The following is a 20743-nucleotide window of genomic DNA, read 5'->3' on the forward strand; positions in this document are numbered from 1 at the left end:
TAAATCTGGACCTTTCAATTCTGTCACTACGAAAAGTTTTCCCCCAGCACCGTGGGTAAGACCGCAGGTGTTACCCAGCGTTGCCAAGACCAAACCTGACCTCAATCCAGTATCAAAACCTCAAACACCACTTAATAAACGTTTGCAATTACAAATTTATCCTTTAGAATGATACAAAGACACATACAGATGACAGAGATAATAAAACACGTTAAATATCATTAGTTAACTCTTTGAAATTATTCCAACGTCGAAGAGGTGAAAGGTGAGCGGGATCTGGTAACAATGTGTGTGCGCGCGGTGAAGCTAACCCAAGCGAGGTGTTGTGACGGAAAAGCCCATTATTATTATTATCTTCACGTGGGAGCTGAGGGTTTTATGCTGTACCACACTGGAAAAAAGTTGTACAGCAGCTGTTTCTCCTCCCGTTTTGCTGTACAGAGAGTTAGTTATGTTACGTTAGTTGCTTGTGTACAGTACACCATGGTTAACAGTAACGCTTATAAACTGTACTGTACTATTGCGTTTAAAGGACATTATAATCACCAGTGTTTATTTTCTTAGTAAACAATAAATATATAAACTCACGGAAGAAAGTTAGAGAGCTAGGAAAATTATAAAAGAAAGGGGAAGTATAAGGAAAAGAAAAGTAGAGGAAGTATAGTCGATAAAAAAGGAAAGTTAGATAGTGTATAGTTGAGAATAAAGTGAAAGCTATAGGAGGAAAAGAGGAAAATCTAAAGAGAGTAGTATAATCGGAGAGAAAGGAAAGTATCTATTTTTTTTTCTTTGGAGGCCTTGATATGTGAAAGCTCGACAGAGAAAGTAGCTTTATCTCGGGAAACCAAATTAGAAAGTGTGCACACGAAAGATCATAATGTTTATACTTTCTTTTGAAGTTTCTAACGTTAAAGAACCCCCCCTTCACCCCCTCCTAACGCCTCACCCCTCCCTTATCCCCATTTACCCCTCCCTCCTCCATCACCCCCCCTTTACCCTCCCTTATCCCCTTCACCTCTTCCTTATCCCCCCTCCTCTCCCTTATCTCCATTCACCCCTCCTTAATCCACCCCTGACCCCTCCCTGATCCCCTCACCCCCCTCCCTTATCCCTAATCCTCCACCCCTCACCCCTCCATCACCCCCTTATCCCTCCCTACTCCAACCCTCACCCCCCTCCCTTATCCCTAATCCTCCACCCCTCACCTCCTTCACCCCCCATGAAAAACACAGGAAGAGAGAAGGGGTGTGGGGTGAAATCTGCATGACTTCCTTCCTTCAAAGGCTGTAAGATCAAAGGCGAAAGAGAGTGAAGAAAGCGCCTTTGATAATCCGCACAGTAAACGAAAGTCAATAAAACTTAGCACTTTCTACAATCCTCTCTCTCTCTCTCTCCACACCCTGCAGCGTTGCCAACTCGCACTTTCTGTATTAACTTTTCTTTCCCCTTTCGCCTGACAGTATTACCAGGGATGGAACTTTCTCCTGGGAGCATTGTATTGACTTGGGGTCACTTTCTCTCGGTAGGGTTAGCAATTAGAAATTTCTCCAGGTTAGTATTAGTAATTAGTTTCCCATTTTCTTCTGGTATTATTTTCCAACTAGCACTTTCTATAAATATTATTGCTAAATAGGACTTTTTCGATGTAACTTTACTTTCAAAAACTTTCTCCAGGCAGTAATACCAACTATCTTCACTTAAATACCAGATAGAACTTTCTCGGTGAGGTATTACTACTAGCTTTCCTTTCAACAGGCAGTATTACCAACTAGAACCAGCTATAATACTTTCATTCCTCGTAGTGTTTCCAAGTCGTATTTTTTTGCTACTATCCCTCGACTTTTTATAAACAGTATTACCAATCAGGACTTGTTGTAGTACTTTTACTTGAGGCAGTGTCGCCAACTCCCACCTTCTACCAGCTTCCATTCTCTAAAAAGTAACCTTACTAATTATTACCTTTCACTAGACAGCATTCCCAATGTGTACTCTCTTCAATTCTTTCACTCCTGTTATAGTTGCTAGCACATACTTTCTCTACTCATTATTGTCAGTTTGCACTTTCTTTAACCAAGGCGGTCTCGTTATACTTTCTATAATTACTATTAACAACATAATTTTACTTACACTTTCTAAAATCAACGTTGCCAACCTAATACTTTCTAAAATCAACGTTGCCAAACTAATAGTTTCGAGAGTCAGCGTTGCCAAACTTATACTTTCTAAAATCAACGTTGCCAAACTAATACTTTCTAAAATCAACGTTGCCAAACTAATACTTTCTAAAATCATCGTTGCCAATTTCTACTTTCCACGGTCAATAATGCTATTTTCCAGCATTAAACTTGCAGTATTGTCAATCTTCAACACAGCAGCTCTCCCCCCAAAAAAAAAAAAACCTAGTCTCAATGCAAACTAGACGCCATATTTCGTCGTAAGTTAAGACTGTCGTAAGGGCGTACATTAGGATACGCTGTCTCATCTGTGAAGGACTTTTTTGAGAATCTGAGGTTAAATTATCTTGTTATTTTCGGATTTATATGACGTGTTTGTCGTGTGTGTGTGTCAGCAGGTGAAGATTGCTGTGTTAATGATATGTGAGAGAGAGAGAGAGAGAGTTTTTGTGTGTGTGTGCGCGTGCGTGCGTTTTTTGACACCTTTCTCTCCCTTTCTCCACAGTAAAAAGGAGAAAATGAAATTAAAAAAATGCTCAAACAGAGAGATCTAAGAGTAGCGCTGCTGCTGGTGGTGGTGGTAGTGTGGTGGTGTGTGGTAGTGGTGGTGTGTGGTGGTGGTGGTGGTAGTGGTGGTGGTGTGGTGGTGGTGGCAGGGTAGTAGTAGTAGTAGTATGGTGGAGGAGTGGGAGTGGTGGTGGTGGTGGTGGTGGTGGTGGTGGTGGTGGTGGTGTGGTGGTGGTGTGTGTGTGGTGGTGGTGGTGGTGGTGGCAGGTGGGTGGTAGTAGTAATGATGGCGGTAGGTAGTTATAGTGGTGGAGAGTGTGGGTGATGGTGATAGCAGGGTAGTAGTGCGGTGGTGGTAGACAGGCGGCAGGTGGTGGTGGTGGAGTAGTAGAAAGAGGTGGTGGTTGGGTAGTGATGGTGGTGGCGGGTGCGAGTGATGGTGGTGATGGAGTGGTGGGGTAGTAGTAGTAGTGGGATGGTGGTGATGGCAGTGGTGGCAGGTAGTAATGATGGTGGTGATGGTAGTGGCAGGGTAGTAGTAGTGATGGTGTGATGGTAGTGGTGGCAGGGTAGTAGTAGTGATGGTGGTGATGGTAGTGGTGAAGGGTAGTAGTAGTGATGGTGATGGTCGTAGTGATGGCAGGTGGTGGTGGGTGGTGATGGTAGTGGTGGCAGGGTAGTAGTAGTGATGGTGGCAGGCAGAGTGGGTAGGATGATGATGGTGGTGGTGTCAGGCAGGCAGGCATGTAAGGAGGATGATGATGGTGGTGGCAGGCAACGGTGGGTAGTAGTGGTGGTGATAGTGGTAGTGATGGTAGGTGGCAGGTGGTGGTAGTGATGGTAGTGGTGACAAGGTGGGTAGTGGCGGATATGGTAATAGTGGTGGTGATGGTAGTGGTGACAAGGTGGGTAGTAGTGTTGGTGATAGTGGTAGTGATGGTAGTGGTGACAGGGTGGTAGTAGTGATGGTGATAGTGGTGACAAGGTGGGTAGTGGTGGTGGATAGTGGTAGTGATGGTAGTGACAAGGTGGGTAGTAGTGGTGGTGGTGGTGATAGTGGTAGTGATGGTAGTGGTGACAAGGTGGGTAGTAGTGGTGGTGATAGTGGTGGTGATAGTAGTGGTGACAAGGTGGGTAGTAGTAGTAGTGGTGGTGATAGTGGTGGTGATAGTAGTGGTGACAAGGTGGGTAGTAGTAGTGGTGGTGATAGTGACGGTATAGTGGTGGTGGCGGCAGGGGGTCTTCAACACTCTCATTACCCCACACAAGAAGCAGCGGATCCTTACCTCTCCAGTCTTTTGTGTGTCCCTGGTCGGCTCTACATCAAACGTTTTTAACCCCTCGCACGATCGTTCGCCTGGTGCTTCTTTCGCTCGCCTACCACCGCCACAACCTAGTGTGAAGTGAAGAGAGACGACGCCGAACGAATCTATCTGGATAGTATCAATGTGCCTGCAATGCTTTTCCAGTAGCTAGCCAATTAGCTTTGATGTTACTGAATTCCCTTTGAGTGAAGGTGTCGGGGAGGCGGAGGGAAAAGATATGAGATTAAATATTTGTATTCTTCTTTTTTTTCGCATGCGGGAGGGGGGATCAAAGGAGGGAGAGGGCGGGGGTGGAAAGGGAGGGGGGTTAAGGGAGACTGAGAGAGAGAGTGTGTGGGAAAGGATAGGGTTAAGGGGTGAAGGTAGGTGTGTGTGTGGGGAGGGTTAAGGGAGTGTGGGAAGTGAGGTGAGGTGTTGTAAGGAGGAGGGTAGGCAGGTGAGGGAGGGAAGGCAGGTGAGGGAGGAAGGCAGATGAGGGACGGAAGGCAGGCTAGGCAGGTGAGGCAGGCAGGTGAGGGAGGGGCAGGCAGGAGGGAGGGAAGGCAGAGGGGAGGGGAGGGAGGGAGGGCAGGAGGGGCAGGGGGGAAGGCAGGCAGGGAAGGGGAGGGAGGGAGGCAGGCAGGGAGGGAGGAAGGGAGGAAAGGCAGGCGAGGGAGGGAAGGCAGGCGAGGGAGGGTAGGCAGGTGAAGGAGGGAAGGCAGGTGAGGGAGGGAAGGCAGGTGGGGAGGGAGGGCAGGTGAGGGAGGGAGGCAGGTGCAGGGGAGGAAGGCAGGTGAAGGAGGGAAGGCAGGTGGGGAGCAGGTGAGGGAGGGAGGGAGGCCAGGTGAGGGAGGGAGGAGGCAGGTGAGGGGGAAGGAAGGCAGGTGAGGGGGAGGGAGGCAGGTGAGGGAGGGAAGGCAGGTGAGGGAGGGAAGGCAGGTGAGGGAGGGAGGTAGGGGGACGAGGTGTTTGGAATTACCTTCTAATATTACCAGCGTCTCGGGGTTTAAGAGAGAGAGAGAGAGAGAGAGAGAGAGAGAGAGGTGGTTTTAAGGAAGATAAGGGAGGTGAGGGTAGTTTCTAAGGGAGATATAGAAGGAAGGAAGGAGGGAGGAGGGAGGAGGGTGGGAGGGAAGATGGAGTAAGAGAGGGAGGAAGGAAGGAGAAGTCAGAGGGAGGAAGGAAGTCAGAGAGGGAGTGAGAGAGGAGAGAGGAGGAGGCTCACGAGATGTATTCAACATCCTCTAAGGGTGGAGGGGGGGAAGAGGAGGAGGAGGAGGAGGAGGAGGAGGAGGAGGAGGAGGAGGAGGAGGAGGAAAGGAAGGAAGAGGTCCTTTCAGGTGTTTGAAATTACTTACTACTCGAGGCGGTCTCTCAGCTTATTAGCAAAAATAAAAAAAAAAAAGCGAAGGATAACACAAGAACTGACTTCAAAGAGTAGCCCCTCCTAGCCTTCACTCTACAACATCCAGACACTCCACAGAATTAGAGAGAGAGAGAGAGAGAGAGAGAGAGAAAGTGTTACAAGTCCTTAAGTCACCGAGGGCGTGAAGTTGGTTGAAGGAGGAGGAGAGTGGGAGGGAGGGAGGAGGGAGGAGGAGGATGAAGAAGAGAGAAGAAATCTGACAAATATCAACAGAGACAGAGAGAGAGAGAGAGAGAAGAGAATAGAAAGTGAGTGAGAGCGAGAGATAGAGTCCACAACACAGAGATACTCTCTCTCTCTCTCTCTCTCTCTCTCTCTTTAACCCACTCACTCACTCTCTTTAATCTCTCTCCCTATCACACTCTCTCTCTCTCTCTCCCCCACTCTCTCCCTATCACTCACTCTCTTTCTCTTTAACCCACTCACTCTCTCTCTCTCTCTCTGTTTCATTATGTCAAGTTCCTCCCCCGACAAGCCCTTTGATGTGTCTCTTACAACTCAAGAAAATAATAATAAGAAATAGAAAAAAAATCTCTGTCTTTAGCCTCCGTCTGATGAGTCTTTGTCGCTTTGTACATGTAATTTACACATAACTTTCTATTTTTACTTTCTAATACTTTCCTTTTTACTTTCTAACATTTATTTATTTCTAAAAAATTTACTTTCTATTTTTTTGCTTTCTAACACTTACTTTCTATCACTTTTTACTTTCTATTTTTGTTTACTTTCTAACTTTTTTTACTTTCTACTTTTTTTAATTTTCTAGCATCATTTTTACTCTAACACTTTTTTTTACTTTCTAACACTTTTCTTCTTTCTAACACATCATCTCTCTATAATATGTTTCTCTACTGTCTTTGTTGTTTTGCTCATGTAATAGCCTATAAACAGAACTTTCACTCTTGCTTTCTTTGTTTTTTTACTTTCTTTTCTTTTCCACCTTCAAACAACCCTTCGGAAAAATAAAGATTATCATCACTCTACATTAGCCACAGACAACTTTCTTTACTGTCTATCAAACTTTCTTATATCTTCACACAGAAAAAAAAAGAAAATCCACCTGCATTATCTCAGCTTTCCCCTTTGGTCCTTTACCACAATGTAATATAGAACTCAACTTTCTAATCCTTACTTTCTCCTCGGCATCATATAGAAAACAACCTACCCTTTTACACATCACTTTCTAATTAAAATTTTCCTTTCACCTTTCACCTATCCCACTTTCTCCGTACAGCTAATAGAGAGCAAAACAGACATAGAAAATAAATATATCTTTGTGTTATCGTCTTCACAAGGTTCAAAACACAACAACATAGCAAGTTGTTAAGAGAGTTCAAGGAAAGGTTTGGTATTTTTGCGGTAACTCTATTCACAGGAGACAAGGGTGACAAGACGGTAAAGTGTGATTAGGTTAAGTGAGGTGGAGACAGAGTGAGGCAGACAGACAGACAGACAGACAGAGTGAGGCAGACAGACAGACAGAGTGAGGCAGACAGACAGACAGACAGACAGAGTGGGGCAGACAGACAGAGTACAGTTGTATCCAGGGGTCAGAGAGAGTCCCATATAAGAGAGATAAAAATAATAAGATTCTGTATAAGATCATAAAACTCAATAAGCTGTACACAGATAATGGAAGAAATAAACTAGTCTTAACTCCATAATATTAAGCAAATGAGGATAGTTGTAACATAGCAAAAATTAGTTAAGGTTTGTTAGAGAAAAACCAGGGAAATTTATATTAATATTGATATAAAATAGAAAAAACTTTATTACAGTCGCAAAAACCAAACCAAACCTAACAAAACCTAATCTAACCTAACAAAACCTAACCTAACCTAACAAAACCTAACCTAACCTAACAAAACCTAACCTAACCTAACAAAACCTAACCTAACCTAACAAAACCTAACTTAACCTAACAAAACCTAACCTAACCTAACAAAACCTAATCTAACCTAACAAAACCTAACCTAACAAAACCTAACCTAACCTAACAAAACCTATCCTAACCTCTGGGTGAAGGGTGTTACTCTCTCAAAATAACAAACCATTCCTTTTGTTTGTAAATAACGCCGCCACAAATGATATTTTTTATGGTCTACGGTGTCTAAAGTACGGTGTAGATTTTTGTTATTATTGTGAAGATAAAACACTTTTTTTTTCTCTTCACTAAACGATGGAAAATTAACAAGACAAAGGTAAGGTTAAGTTAGGTCAGGTTTGGTTAGCTTTGGTTTGGTTAGTTTTTTGTGTGTTTTCAACCCACAATTTCCCTCTACTTCAAAGCCGTATCCCACTTTGTGCAATCAAAGTTGTTGGTAGTTGGGGTCGGAGGCATATCTCCCTAACTACACATTTCCGACAGAGTTGAAGGTCAGGTTCGCATGATATAATAATAAAACTATTTTTGTTCGTAACTGTGGTTATCCTGTGCCGAATATACCCAATAATTTCTATACCTGTATCTGTGTCCAAACTTTATCCTATTAATTGTTTCTATAGTAAACATTAATATTTCCTTAAGTTATTATATTACGAGATATGGGAAGTAGATGATAACATGAATTATAACTATTATATTAGTCTTGGGGATTAGTCTAAGGCTTGGCGAATCATGTTATTATTTTGTTTAATACACATGCACGATTAGTCTGTGTCGGACTGTTTCCCTAGTGTTTCCACTTGAGGGCAAAATACACCATTTTAAGGGAATCAGACCTTCTTTAGGGTGAAATTTAGGTTAAGCAAAAGTTTTGCCAAATCTAGGGTAATCAAGGATTTTTTTGGGCATATTATTAGTATTCTAGGGTAATAATTGTATTAATTTGCAGTAGTAAGTATATGAATGTTAAGAGTAATTTGACGTCGGACTGACTCACCGTTTCTCAATTTCTTGTAACAATTCTGTTTCTATACAACCTAAGTAAGTCTCCCATTAATACGAAAAATACACGTTTTCTTTTATTACGCCTCTAGGCTCTCCTCTCACTCTTAAGGAAATAGCTTTAGACTGTATTTATGATACTTATATATTAAAATATTATATATTATAAATTTTATTATATATTCACGCAAATTTCTTGCTTCATTATAATTTTTAACAGCAATATTCCTTTGTATTTTGGCTGACATTTTTCACGTATTTAGGCAATTGGTATTAATTATTTGCATGTGTAACTATTCAATATAATAATATATGGTTATAAAAATATCGATAATGTCATTATCCTCAAGAATCAGCTAGAGAGTATTTAAATTGTCATTACTTTTCGCTGTTGATTTGCACATGGTGGAAATATCTGAATCGTTTGTTGAGGGAGGCCTTATATAAAATGATTAATGAATTATTGGTAAAAGCCGCAAAGAACACAAAGTGACAAAATTTACACCATATAAAACAATTAATATTTTAGGGTAACTCGATAATGTTAGGGCGTTTGCGAATTAAATTTAGGGAAAAAATATATTCCCTTGTGAGAACCCAATTCTTCCCGCCTCCTGCCATGCCCATAAGTTCAATCAAGTTACTCTGGAAGTCAGTTGACGCGTGACCCTGCAATTGAAATTACGCTCCGTCAGCATCCTATCAGTGCAGCGCCTACAAACAGATTACGATATAGTCCACCTGGACAACGATCCGTTAACACTCCAAGACAACAATGAGAAAAGATTTGTGTTTGTTATATTTAACTGTACTGAATAAATTATAGATCACAGAAAACATTACCAACAAGCGGACCGTCGCCAGACAGGGTGAGTTGTTGTTTTAACGCTTATAAATAACGATAATCTGTGGATTGTATTTATTTATTTATTTTATAAAATTCAAACTAGTTTATATATCGGACGAACCATTTAGATAATTAGTTCAAAATATAAATAAATAGACTCTTTAACACCGTAACTAATCTAATTTTACCTAATCCATTAAGGTGTAGTGTTGATGCAACATTAAGCGACGTCTTAAAACGTATTTTTTGTTATATACGAACTAGTTTCCATTCAGTTAATAGGTTTAACATTAGAGTGTTTAATTATCAAGTGATATAAACTAGGGGTGTCTGATCTTCAGGTGATCGTTCTTATAAATCCTAGCACTAGATTTATAAATGAACTGTATAGTATAGCGCCCATTTGATATCCCCACAATCATTCGTACGTCCTTCCTTACCTTCCCTCCTCACTCACCCTCCCTCATCCTCTCTCTTCACCTTCCCTCTTTACCCTCTCTCCTCATCCTCACTGCTCACCTTTCATCATCACCCTCCTCTTTCCTCACCACTCTCATCCTCCTCCCTCCCTCCATTCCTCCATCCTCACCCTTCCTCATCATCCACCTTTCCTAACCCCATCTTATTCTCTCCCCACTCCCTCCTCCTCACCTCCCCTCCCTTACCCACATTAAGAGCCATATATGTCTATTTACAGATGATCTTCATGTCAGAGGACCCCGGGGTTAAGCAGGAGGTGTTGAAGTGTCCATGACGGGCTTAAATACACAGCTTCTCACTCACCAATTACCACCACGACCAGGCGAGTACCTTCCCTGCCCTGCCTCAGTATTGACCCATTAACATAGCCACAGATATTTCATTTATTTTTTACTCAAGTTTTACCAGAAATAGAAAAGGTGAATTGAAAAGCAGGTGTTTATTTCTGATACTTATTATTATTATTATTATTATTATTATTATTATTAGTAGTAGTAGTAGTAGTAGTAGTAGTAGTAGTAGTAGTAGTAGTATAGTATTGTTATTATCGTCATTATTATTGTTTTATGACACCAAAAATACATAACTTATAATAGACAACTGACAAATACGATTTACTTAACAGTTTATATATTAATTTATGGATAATTTGGTTTTGAATAATGGAATAGATTGGTGTTAATACAGGTGGCTTCGTGTTATTGAGTTAGAAGAGAGGGAGCTGGGTGGTGGGTGTGTGTGTGTTTTTTTTAATTGGCTTCTGTGTATTAGTAACCATTAAACAAGGACTATATTTTTAGGTACGTATTGTTGTTTTAGGATTACTATATACTGTAGGTGTTTTGTTAATTGTACAGTACAGTAGTATAGTTATTGACATGTGGTACAGTAGTCGTTTGTTGTATCTCGTTTAGTTTGCTCCGTCTCACACACACACACACACACACACACACACACACACACACACACAATTCTTTCCTATATCCTATCCATTGTTTATCTCACTTGCACATTTTCTCACTCCCTCCACTCTCTCTCTCTCTCTCTCTCTCTCTCTCTCTCTCTCTCTCTCTCTCTCTCTCTCTCTCTCTCTCTTTTTAAATGCCATATGGATTACATATGATCAATAAAATAGGACATAAAATACTAATAAGGTGACACTATAGGTAATACTGTACTGGTGGAAGAGCAGGTGAGATTGTGGAGGTGGAAAGGTGATTAAGCAAGGGTGATAGCTGGTAAGAATGATCACTACAAGATATTCTGGAGGGGAATGGATCTGGATTAGGGTGTAGTTGTGCATGGCGGAAAAGGCTACAACACAAGATATGTGGAAGGAGAAAGAATACTCGAGGATGCATTGAAATTGGCTGTATACAACACGTTTAACCCATTGAGTGGCAATGGTTTCTCGCAGCTGAATAAAAACGTCTGGTATCGGCCATAATAAAACACGTAACTGTAACAGAACTCCTTACGGGGTTAAGAAGAGGGTGAGTAGGCTGTTTACATATGTGTTGGGTGGAACTAAAACACACATTGATAACTTTCTTGTTTAGAAATCAGATAGGAAGCTTGTTAAGGATGTAAAGTTTATAACAGTGGAAGAATGTATGCAATCCACGCCAGTATAAGCCACACAGACTGGCGGCCTCGAAATTCCTAACCGGCAACCTAGTTGGGTGCATCCTTCCTCACCCCACCTCCAGAAACATACAATGCTACAAGATGCAAATTAAAGCAAACCCCCCGAACACGTTAGCATGGAGAAATAAATAAAAAATGTGTTTTCTTTGTTTCTAAAATCTATCTATGCATTTATTTTAGTTACGAACATGATAGAGTATATAACATGATGTTGGAGCTTCGAAACAGGCCACTGCTCATTTGCACTATATTCCACCAATGAGCGTTGACCAGAGAGGTTGACAGACGCCCACCGTGCCCGAGGCTCGCCTTCGCTCGACATTTTGGCGATGAGGAGGAGGAATTTTGGGCAAGAGTAGTGTTCACCCACGGAAAAAAAAATCTTCAACAACCATGGCCGCATCCATGTGTGGCGCCGAAACAACAAAAGGCAACATACCCATAAAGTTATGTTTGCAACCTGTAACGTGGTTAATTTTAGTATACTGCGCTGTATATCAAATTACTGTTTGAAATCCCGCATATCTTGCAGTAAATAATAATCATAATTTGACATGAAAGTAAAGAATATAGCATTGATAAGGTCTACATTATTTTACGGAGATGTGAAGAACAACAGAGCGGCCGAGTGGGGGTGAAAGTGTGGGGGTGGATGACTCCTCGACGCCGGGGATGTCACAGATTCAGGGACAGTTTGGTTAAGTGCCGAAAGATGTGTTAGCATGCTTCATGATTTTTTCCTCTCCTCTCTCCGCGAGAAGAATTTTCCCTTCCCTCCTGGTCCCATAATATGTGACACTACTGACAATCACAAGGTAAACAGCTAAAAACTGGCATACAGTAGAATAGTTTAATTACACAGGTAAACTAAGAAAAGTATAACATCTTATCTCCGAAAACCTTTGATGAATTAAGTTTAAGGTAATTGACTTTCTTTGGTTTATCTCGTCTAAAATTATAAACCACACAATATACTACACAGATCGCAACGAAACTAATAGATCTTAGAAGAAGGTCGGGTAAAGGTGTTAAGTTTAGCGCTAACACCAGAAGTTGTTTGTTGATTTGGTTAAAAAAAAATCACCACACTAATAGCATGCTAATAAAACACAGAAATTTTAACGACAGTACAGAACCTAATAGAACCTGACCTAACATACCTATAGGTTGGGTATGTTAGGTCAGGTTTTATTAGGTTCTATGTATTATCGTGATAAATTACGTGTTAAACAACTTACCTTAATATTGAGGTTGATATACACCAGCAATGGCGAGGAGGAACTCGTGGAAGCGTTCACCATCATTTATAGGAAACGTCTCTTGAAGAGAGATTCAGCGAGGCAAAACAACAAAAATGGCGCCGAGAGGAGAATTGTGAAGCGGGATAGAGAAAAAAAAACACTTAAAACTATACTAGAAATTTTTCGTTTCTTTTAATATACTTAAAATCATCAAAACAAAAAGTATAGCCAAAAAAAAAATCAGCAAACAACTTCTGGTGTTAGCGCTAAACTACACCTTTACCGAAGGTCGTTTAGATATCTGGATGGTCTGTCACTCGTCGGTACAACGAATTCCCCAAAAGTACCCAAAAGTATATTAAATCGGGGTAAAATCTTAACGAACGTATGTTTTACATCAATAAAACCTGATTAATAATGTTTTCATTGAAATGTAGTCAAAATAATGAAATAATAAACAGCGAAAAACGCTAAATTCCAAAGAGGCACCTATCCAAAATGGAGATATAATTACCGATGTTTATGTTACTTTGGGGTATTTAACATAGCCTAGAATTTACTTTTCGTTAGGTTAGGTTAGGTTAGGTTAGGTTAGCGAAGTGCATCACGATGGATCTGAGTTATCTCCCTTGTTCACGAAGGCTTTGGAATTTAGTGTTCGCCAATACTGAAAGTTTTTCGCTGTTTATTATTTCATCTTACAAATTATTTTTACAAAATTACACTAAAAATATTATTAAACATGTTTTGTGTATGTATAACAGATATTCGTTTAGATTTTGCCCTTATTTGCTATACTTTTGGGTACATTTGGGTACTTTTGGGTAATTCGTGGCTCTCGTCACTATCTTCAAGAGTGAGGTGCTTCCCTGTCAGGTCACCGAGGTATACTAGAGATTGTCAATTGATTGAAAATATCCAAAGGAGAGCCACCAGACTGGTGCCTGCTCAACGGAATCTCAGTTACCCAGAGAGATTGGAAAGCCTGCAACTACCTAGCTTATACTACAGACGGATAAGGGGGGGGCGACCTAATCGAAGTGTATAACATCTCAAGGGGCACTGCTCGTTCGAATGTACATACCTGGAGTTGGAGGACGCCCGCCCCGCAAGGGGTCACTGCTCAAGGTTGAAGAAGCCACAAGTCCAGAAAAATGTGAGGGAAATTTTTGGGGGAGACGAGAATTGTGAATTCTTGGAACAATCTGCCGGAGAGGGTTGTGATGGCGCCGAGTGTGAGCTCATTCAAGGCCAGACTTAACCAACTTTGGAGCAGGTTCTAATATATTCAGGAGCCAGAGCATGCCCAGTATCTGCCAACAGTGCGCATTAAACCTTTGGACTTGGTAGCTTTGGTTTAATCGTGGTCAAGGGTGTTGGTCATGGAACAACAAACACGTCTTCGAAAGCGTTGACTTTCGAAATAAGAAAATAATTTAAAGTGTGTTATATCGTTATATGTTATGTTGAATGAAGATTTATCTTATTTCCGTTTGTTTGTTTGTTTTTATTACGCAAATAAAGTGGGATGAATAATACAGTATAAACAATTCTGGATACTTTTGTTACCAGTTGAATGACACCACTTTGAGACATCGATGACGTAAGAGTTTCGAGGGTTCGGGAACATCTTTTCGATACATCACTCATATCCAAAAAGGAGCCATTATATGAACTAAAATATTGTCATATAATCTTTTGTAATACATTACCTTATACTTTATAATTAAAACAGGTAAAGACAAAGATCTTTAAAGCTACATGCTTGAAAAACGAATGAATAAAACGCAACAAAACTCAGTCCATTATAGTACTGGGACGAGGCATGGCTGGTTCGCTCAAGTCTTGAATCTGCTTCGTTTCGCGGTTTCGGAATTATGAAAATGTCAACAGAGGCCCCCAATAACACAAGATATGAAGTGCAGTGATGTCAAAGTGCGGAAATTTCGTCTGCTACGCGTCAATATGACTCTACGAGCATGCGTCCCCTTATTTCATGCGGATATGGCTACCGCATACCGCAGCAATGTGGAAAAATACCGACTGATTTAAGAATTATATAATATTGCCAATTTTACTTTAAAATTATAGACGGTTTTATATGTTAATTCAATAATAGCTATTTAAAAGTATGATTCGTGCCCTCAGAAATTAAATATTGAACTTGCAAAGTAACAATATAATTCTGTATATTCTGGAAAATCCTTAGTCAAACTTAATACACAAGCAGTTAAAAGGTAAGTTATAAGCAACATGTACATGCATTGGTTTTCATTGTCAATATAATGTTTATATATTGAATATAATTGTTCTTTATATACCCCACTCTCTCCTCTTTTCCTCTGTTTCTGTCTTGCTGTCTGCTTCTCAATCTCTCCTTCAGTTCCTTTTAACTCATTTACTTTATTTTGCAAAAAAAAAAAAAAAAATGATGAACAATGCCGCCAAAGCAAACATTTAGGGCCACGTGGCTTCACTATAAGGAATTCAAGGATTGGCTCAGGAGAGTCGAGGGTCAACCCCAATAGAGCGTGCTGCCGTTTATGCCGTACAGATTTGTCTGCCGAAATATCAGCTCTCAAACGGCATAAAATCTCGCATATGCACAACAGAAATGTTGAGAGGATGTTAACAATTAACCAGGAAATGGACTCTCCTGAGGTTGGTGACAACGCATGGTAGGCAGAGCTGAAATTAAACTTGCGACCTGAAATTTTTTGTACATTAAATAATATATACTGTATCGATCAGGCATGGGGCTGAAATTGGCTTCGGCTTCTGGAAGTTGTGCTTTTTGGACTTGGCTTTGGGTTCAAAACTTACTAAAGGTTGGGGTTTGAAGTTAGAGCAGAGCACCGGCTTTGGCTTCAGAGCCACAGGCTTCGGATTTTCAACTGACCAAATTATATAATTATATTTATATCATATTGAATAAATACCTGTACAGTATATCAAATTAGTGGCAGGGATAAGTGACAGGGATTGTCGTGTTGGTGCCCAAGTTACTGATCAGCATGTCAGTGACCAGTGCCAACTCGAGAACATATTGTCACAAGTCAATCAGGTCAGGTTCTCCACCCAGTTAGTGCTGGGGAGGAAACACTAGGGGAGGTCAGGTCAAATGGGAGTTGACCGTGTGACCTTGATCTGGTTTTACATTAACTGAAATCCACACTGACATCACAAGTTATCCCTACTGGTATATTCTCACCAGGATCTGACCTAAACGTTGGAAGAGATCAAAGATACCAAACAGTTGGTTCTCTGTGATTTGTGACTGTAAATTACTATGTTTATGTACGGTATTATGGATAAAGTAAGTTTAAAAAGATAAATAGTTCCTATAAGTACTGTAACCCTTTTCAGGCTATAGGGAGAGTCAAAACTTACCCCAGGGATAATCAGCTAAAAGTGAAATCAACTTTTCTCAAAGCCTGTTGCATTTAAAAACCATATTTATTTCCATCAACATACAAGGTAATACAGTACTGTATATAGTAAGTAATATCTCTGTTAGCCCGGAATCCCTCTTAACCATAACTCTCCGATATCCAGAATTGGAAATTTCCGAGGGGCAAATTTTCTGTAAAATTCAGAGAAAATTTTCTTGGTACCCGGAAAAGTCAGGGGATGAGGGATTTTTTCCGGCTTGGAGAGTCGTCTCGTTATCCAGAACTCTCTCATTCCTGGAAGTGCTCTGCACCAAATCTTCCGGCTAACAGAGATATCACTGTATTTATGAAAGGAATTATTAAACATTGAAAACATGTAAAATTTTATTCAACATGTCTTCATTACAAATAGAATTTAATACACTATAAGGTAACCATATAAATGCATATAAACAATCTATAACACTCATACAGCTCTATCTTATTCGACCAGAAATACACAACCTTAGTTACAATCACATAGCACATCTTACCATGTCCAGTACATTATGTAGAGTTGTGTTTTATACAGTATAACTGATGCAGGTCTAGAGGTGTTTTTAGCATTGAAATAGGTTCTGATGTACTTAGATTTCAAGGATGTAGAAGATTTATGCTTCAAATATATTGTACAGAAATTTTCATATAAATCTGTTGTTGAGACACAAGTGCATGTCACCATGGCAGATTAAGAGGCAATACAAATCATTCCCTCATCCTCACTGAACTAATCGTTGTATGAATTTAATTTTATTCCTTCAGTATTCATTTTCAACCGAATATCCTCCACTAAATATACTTGGGTACTTCTGAACACATTTGGTGCAAGTCATCACAACACTCTGAGGCAACTGCTGAACACACTTGGTGTACACTCAAGATTTTTTTTACCGGCCAGAATGATAGATTATGTTTTGTTCAGTCAGTGAGATCACTTGCAAATGGAGATAGACAGAATCTAAGACACTACCCTTCCAAGAAGTGACATTAAGTTCATCTCACTTCTGAAAGACACGAGGACCACATTCTGTCAAAATGCGTGCGAGGCTGACATGAGCACAACATCAGCACTTGTGGTTAAAGCTAAGGACTGGCATTACTGGTCTCGAAATATCTCTTATATTCGCATAAGGCGCATAAATTTAAGTCTCAGCACACCTGGTCTTCACACAGATATTTACATTACTGCTTATCAATTTAAATTTTACATTTACAGTAAAGATAAACTAACAACCCTTTACTTAACCATTTTTTTTAAAGAGAAGTTTCACAGACACTTGATTATACAGTACAGTACTTACATAAGCTGTTTCACATATTGCAGGAATTTTCAGGCATTGCTATTATATAAAGAAATTACCCTTGATTTATGTCTAATATATATATATATATATATATATATATATATATATATATATATATATATATATATATATATATATATATATATATATATATATATATATATATATATATATATATATATATATATATATATATACTAACATGTACAGTACTGGACTGGGTGTTGGCAACTTTCTCAAATTTTATTTCCATTAGTTGTAAGTGATCTATTCCCCCACTATTTTCTACACTTAAAATTCTAATAAATTTTCTTAGCACCAGATTCGTTCAGATATTAAATATCGTCAAGTCTAAGCTTCTACTTACACTTCAATACTGTATAAACATCTGTGTGAGGCTTTACAGGGGTGTAAGATAAGCATATTGGTGACTCCTAAAGGAAGACATAAATGATATGAAGGACTTAAATTTGAGGAATACGCATGTCAAGGAAAATTTCATTCTTGATCAGGTGGATCGTCATCTTCACCTGGTAAATGATATCAAAGTTGTCTGCAAATTGGACTACAGTACAATTATGCTGGACCAATCACAGGCAACTCTGATGTCTAATGATCAGGTGTTTGGGGTGATGTGGGCAGCCAAATGACAAACTGTGACATCACATATTTTGGACAATCAAGAGGTATCTGTGATATTACCACTGCTGTCACAAGTTATTTGTGATGTTCCTGATCAAGAATTCATTTTTCAAAGATGCCTTAAAATATGATCCCATGAAATTATTATATACAAAGAACACATATGTACCAAACCAGTACCTTGGTGACAAACCTTCAACAGAGCTGTCATAAACCAAAGTTAAGACTACAATATATAGTTTACATGTGAATGTTTGTGGGCATAAAGCTTTAGATACATATACCATAACCTATATATCCAGAAAACACAATGTTATTATTTACATTCATAAAGAAATTTATTTTACACACTGCAGAAGCAATCTGCATAATAGTTTACCTATGGCTTATATATAATTTGGTTAATAACTTGGAAAAGATTTTCCAATACTGTTTAATACTCATGTTACACTTACTGTAGAACATCTGCACTACACCTGGTATACAACTCTGTACAACAGTCAAACACTTGCTATACTTTTGTACACTAACTGCATGAACATAAGCCAAGTGTGAGCGTCGTCATGGTATTGTCTTCACCACACAGGCTTCCACTTATACTACACTCTATACCGCTGTGATACCATTTTTACTTCTATGCATTGGCCAGTTACTTTTTCAAACACATTAAGGTGGCAGTGATGTTGCCATAGAGCAGATCAGGTCCCTTCTATGCCAATGTTAGCTCTAACACTAGTACCATCATCATGTTAACATGACTGCTCTATACCATCAGTGTGGTGTTAATAATACTATACTGACCATTATTGTTCTATGTAAAACATAGTTATGTACTGTATATTTTCATTGACAACAAGATTTGAACCAAGTAGGCCATTTGTGTCAATCAAACAGTACAGTAATATAAACACCACCCTTGTTGGCACTCTGGTGTTCAGAGATACTGTAGGTGTAATCTCTTTTACAATGCACTTTACCAGCTTTGCTCTATACAAAGCATACAACACAAACGCTAAACACTTTCTCTATCTCAATATAACACTTGCTTAATATGGCTACTGGAAAATGTTAATACAGTATCAATAATATCACATGATATTCATTACATATTAGACATTATTTATTTATAAATGTACACAGTGACATTGAAACATTGTTATAGACTGATTTGCCATTCACACACTATTTAGGTAAATATGTAAACTAGACAATTGTAAGCATATACACCAAGTGGCATTCCTGATACAGGCCAATGCAAAAGCTGAATTTGAAATTGAGAAAATGCAAGGTTTGATATGACTTATTGCCGGTGAGATCTAAAGGGCTCAGTGTCTCCCCTTCTTCACTGATCAGGTACCAGAATATAGCTGATCCCACACCTCTCTATATTAAACTAAATCAAGGTTTAGCATAATCAACAGGCACCAAAATATGGTTGATTCCACCTCGCACAAACCATCACTTTGGAATCACTTTAAATCATGATGTTTTTGTTTGTAATGACAGAGGCATGTTTGTGAGTAACCATCACACATACTTTAGAATGTTATAATAATTCCATTATAATACTGTACTTATTAAATACTGTACCGATTTCAGGAGTTAAATATATGTACTGTAAAAAATATTAACATATTTGTCAAAAAATGAGTATGTACAGTAATTAATATGAATTTGCTACCCTGTACAGTATGAGGAGCATTAGAAAATACTGTAACACCATAAACCTCTGAAACAGATGGATGACCAATTATAGAACTTGTTAAACTAAAATAAATTCAATAACATTAACAGTTGGTTGACAAACTACAAAACTTCTTACCAGATTTCTGACCAATTATAGAGTTGACTGGCATATACTTATGCTGACAACTAACAAACAACACCACTTGTTGGTATTGTAGTTAAGTTTTACGACATACAGCTGATCAGTTATAAACTTGCTGAAGAGTACTGGAGTATAATGATTTACTAATGACAGGAGCTGCAAAGTAAAATTAGTGTAAATGGCTGACTAATCAAATTGTTAAGGAGTAGTGTAAATGGTTGAAAAATTAAAACTAGGTTGAGTACAAGTCTAGGTGCTAATAAGGAAAAAAATATTGACGATAATATATATGGCTGTCCATTAACAAATATATTAATGACAATAACAAACATACACATGATCAAATCGTATTTTTTTCATTTGTTAGTGACCAGTAAGAGAACTTGGTGAGCACTAAGCACAAATGCTCCAGCATTTGGCTACCCAACCAATGACTTTGTTGGCATTTGAGTATGTATATCTGTAAAAATTCTAGATCAATTAAATTTTAATGTCATGACAAAAGGCACATTGTGTGTGTGTGTTTTTTTTTTTGTATGAGCATGTATTGTATGTGTCTTAAAAAATGCCATTATTGTATATAAAATTCATAAAACTTATAATTTTATGGTATCCATGATAAATGAAACAATAAGTGTACAGTATACTCAATAAATGCCTAACAGCAAAGACTCATACACAAAATTCTTGAAAAATTGGCACTTAATTACCATAGTTTTGAATTAATAAGTTTTACTTGTTTGTGAATACTTATGTGAAATTTCATTATATACAGGTTGAACCTTGATTTAATGGCATCGATGGGACCTGGACTGTGCCATTAAATTGAAGTTTGGGGTTGAGGGTGTGTTGCTGATGAAACCGTTGCAGCAAGCACTTGTCTAAATCTTCGTGTTTCCTTGATTTCATGTGCATATGCTTTCCCATTCCTTTTTGGTGTCACTGTCCACTTAGTACTTAAGAAGTTTACCTTTCTGCTTTTTTAAATCATAAATTGTTGAGGAACCGACACCATAGATTTCATG

Source organism: Homarus americanus, unplaced genomic scaffold (assembly GCF_018991925.1).
Source record: "Homarus americanus isolate GMGI-L3 unplaced genomic scaffold, GMGI_Hamer_2.0 scaffold36970, whole genome shotgun sequence".
Taxonomy (NCBI): Eukaryota; Metazoa; Arthropoda; class Malacostraca; order Decapoda; family Nephropidae; genus Homarus; species Homarus americanus.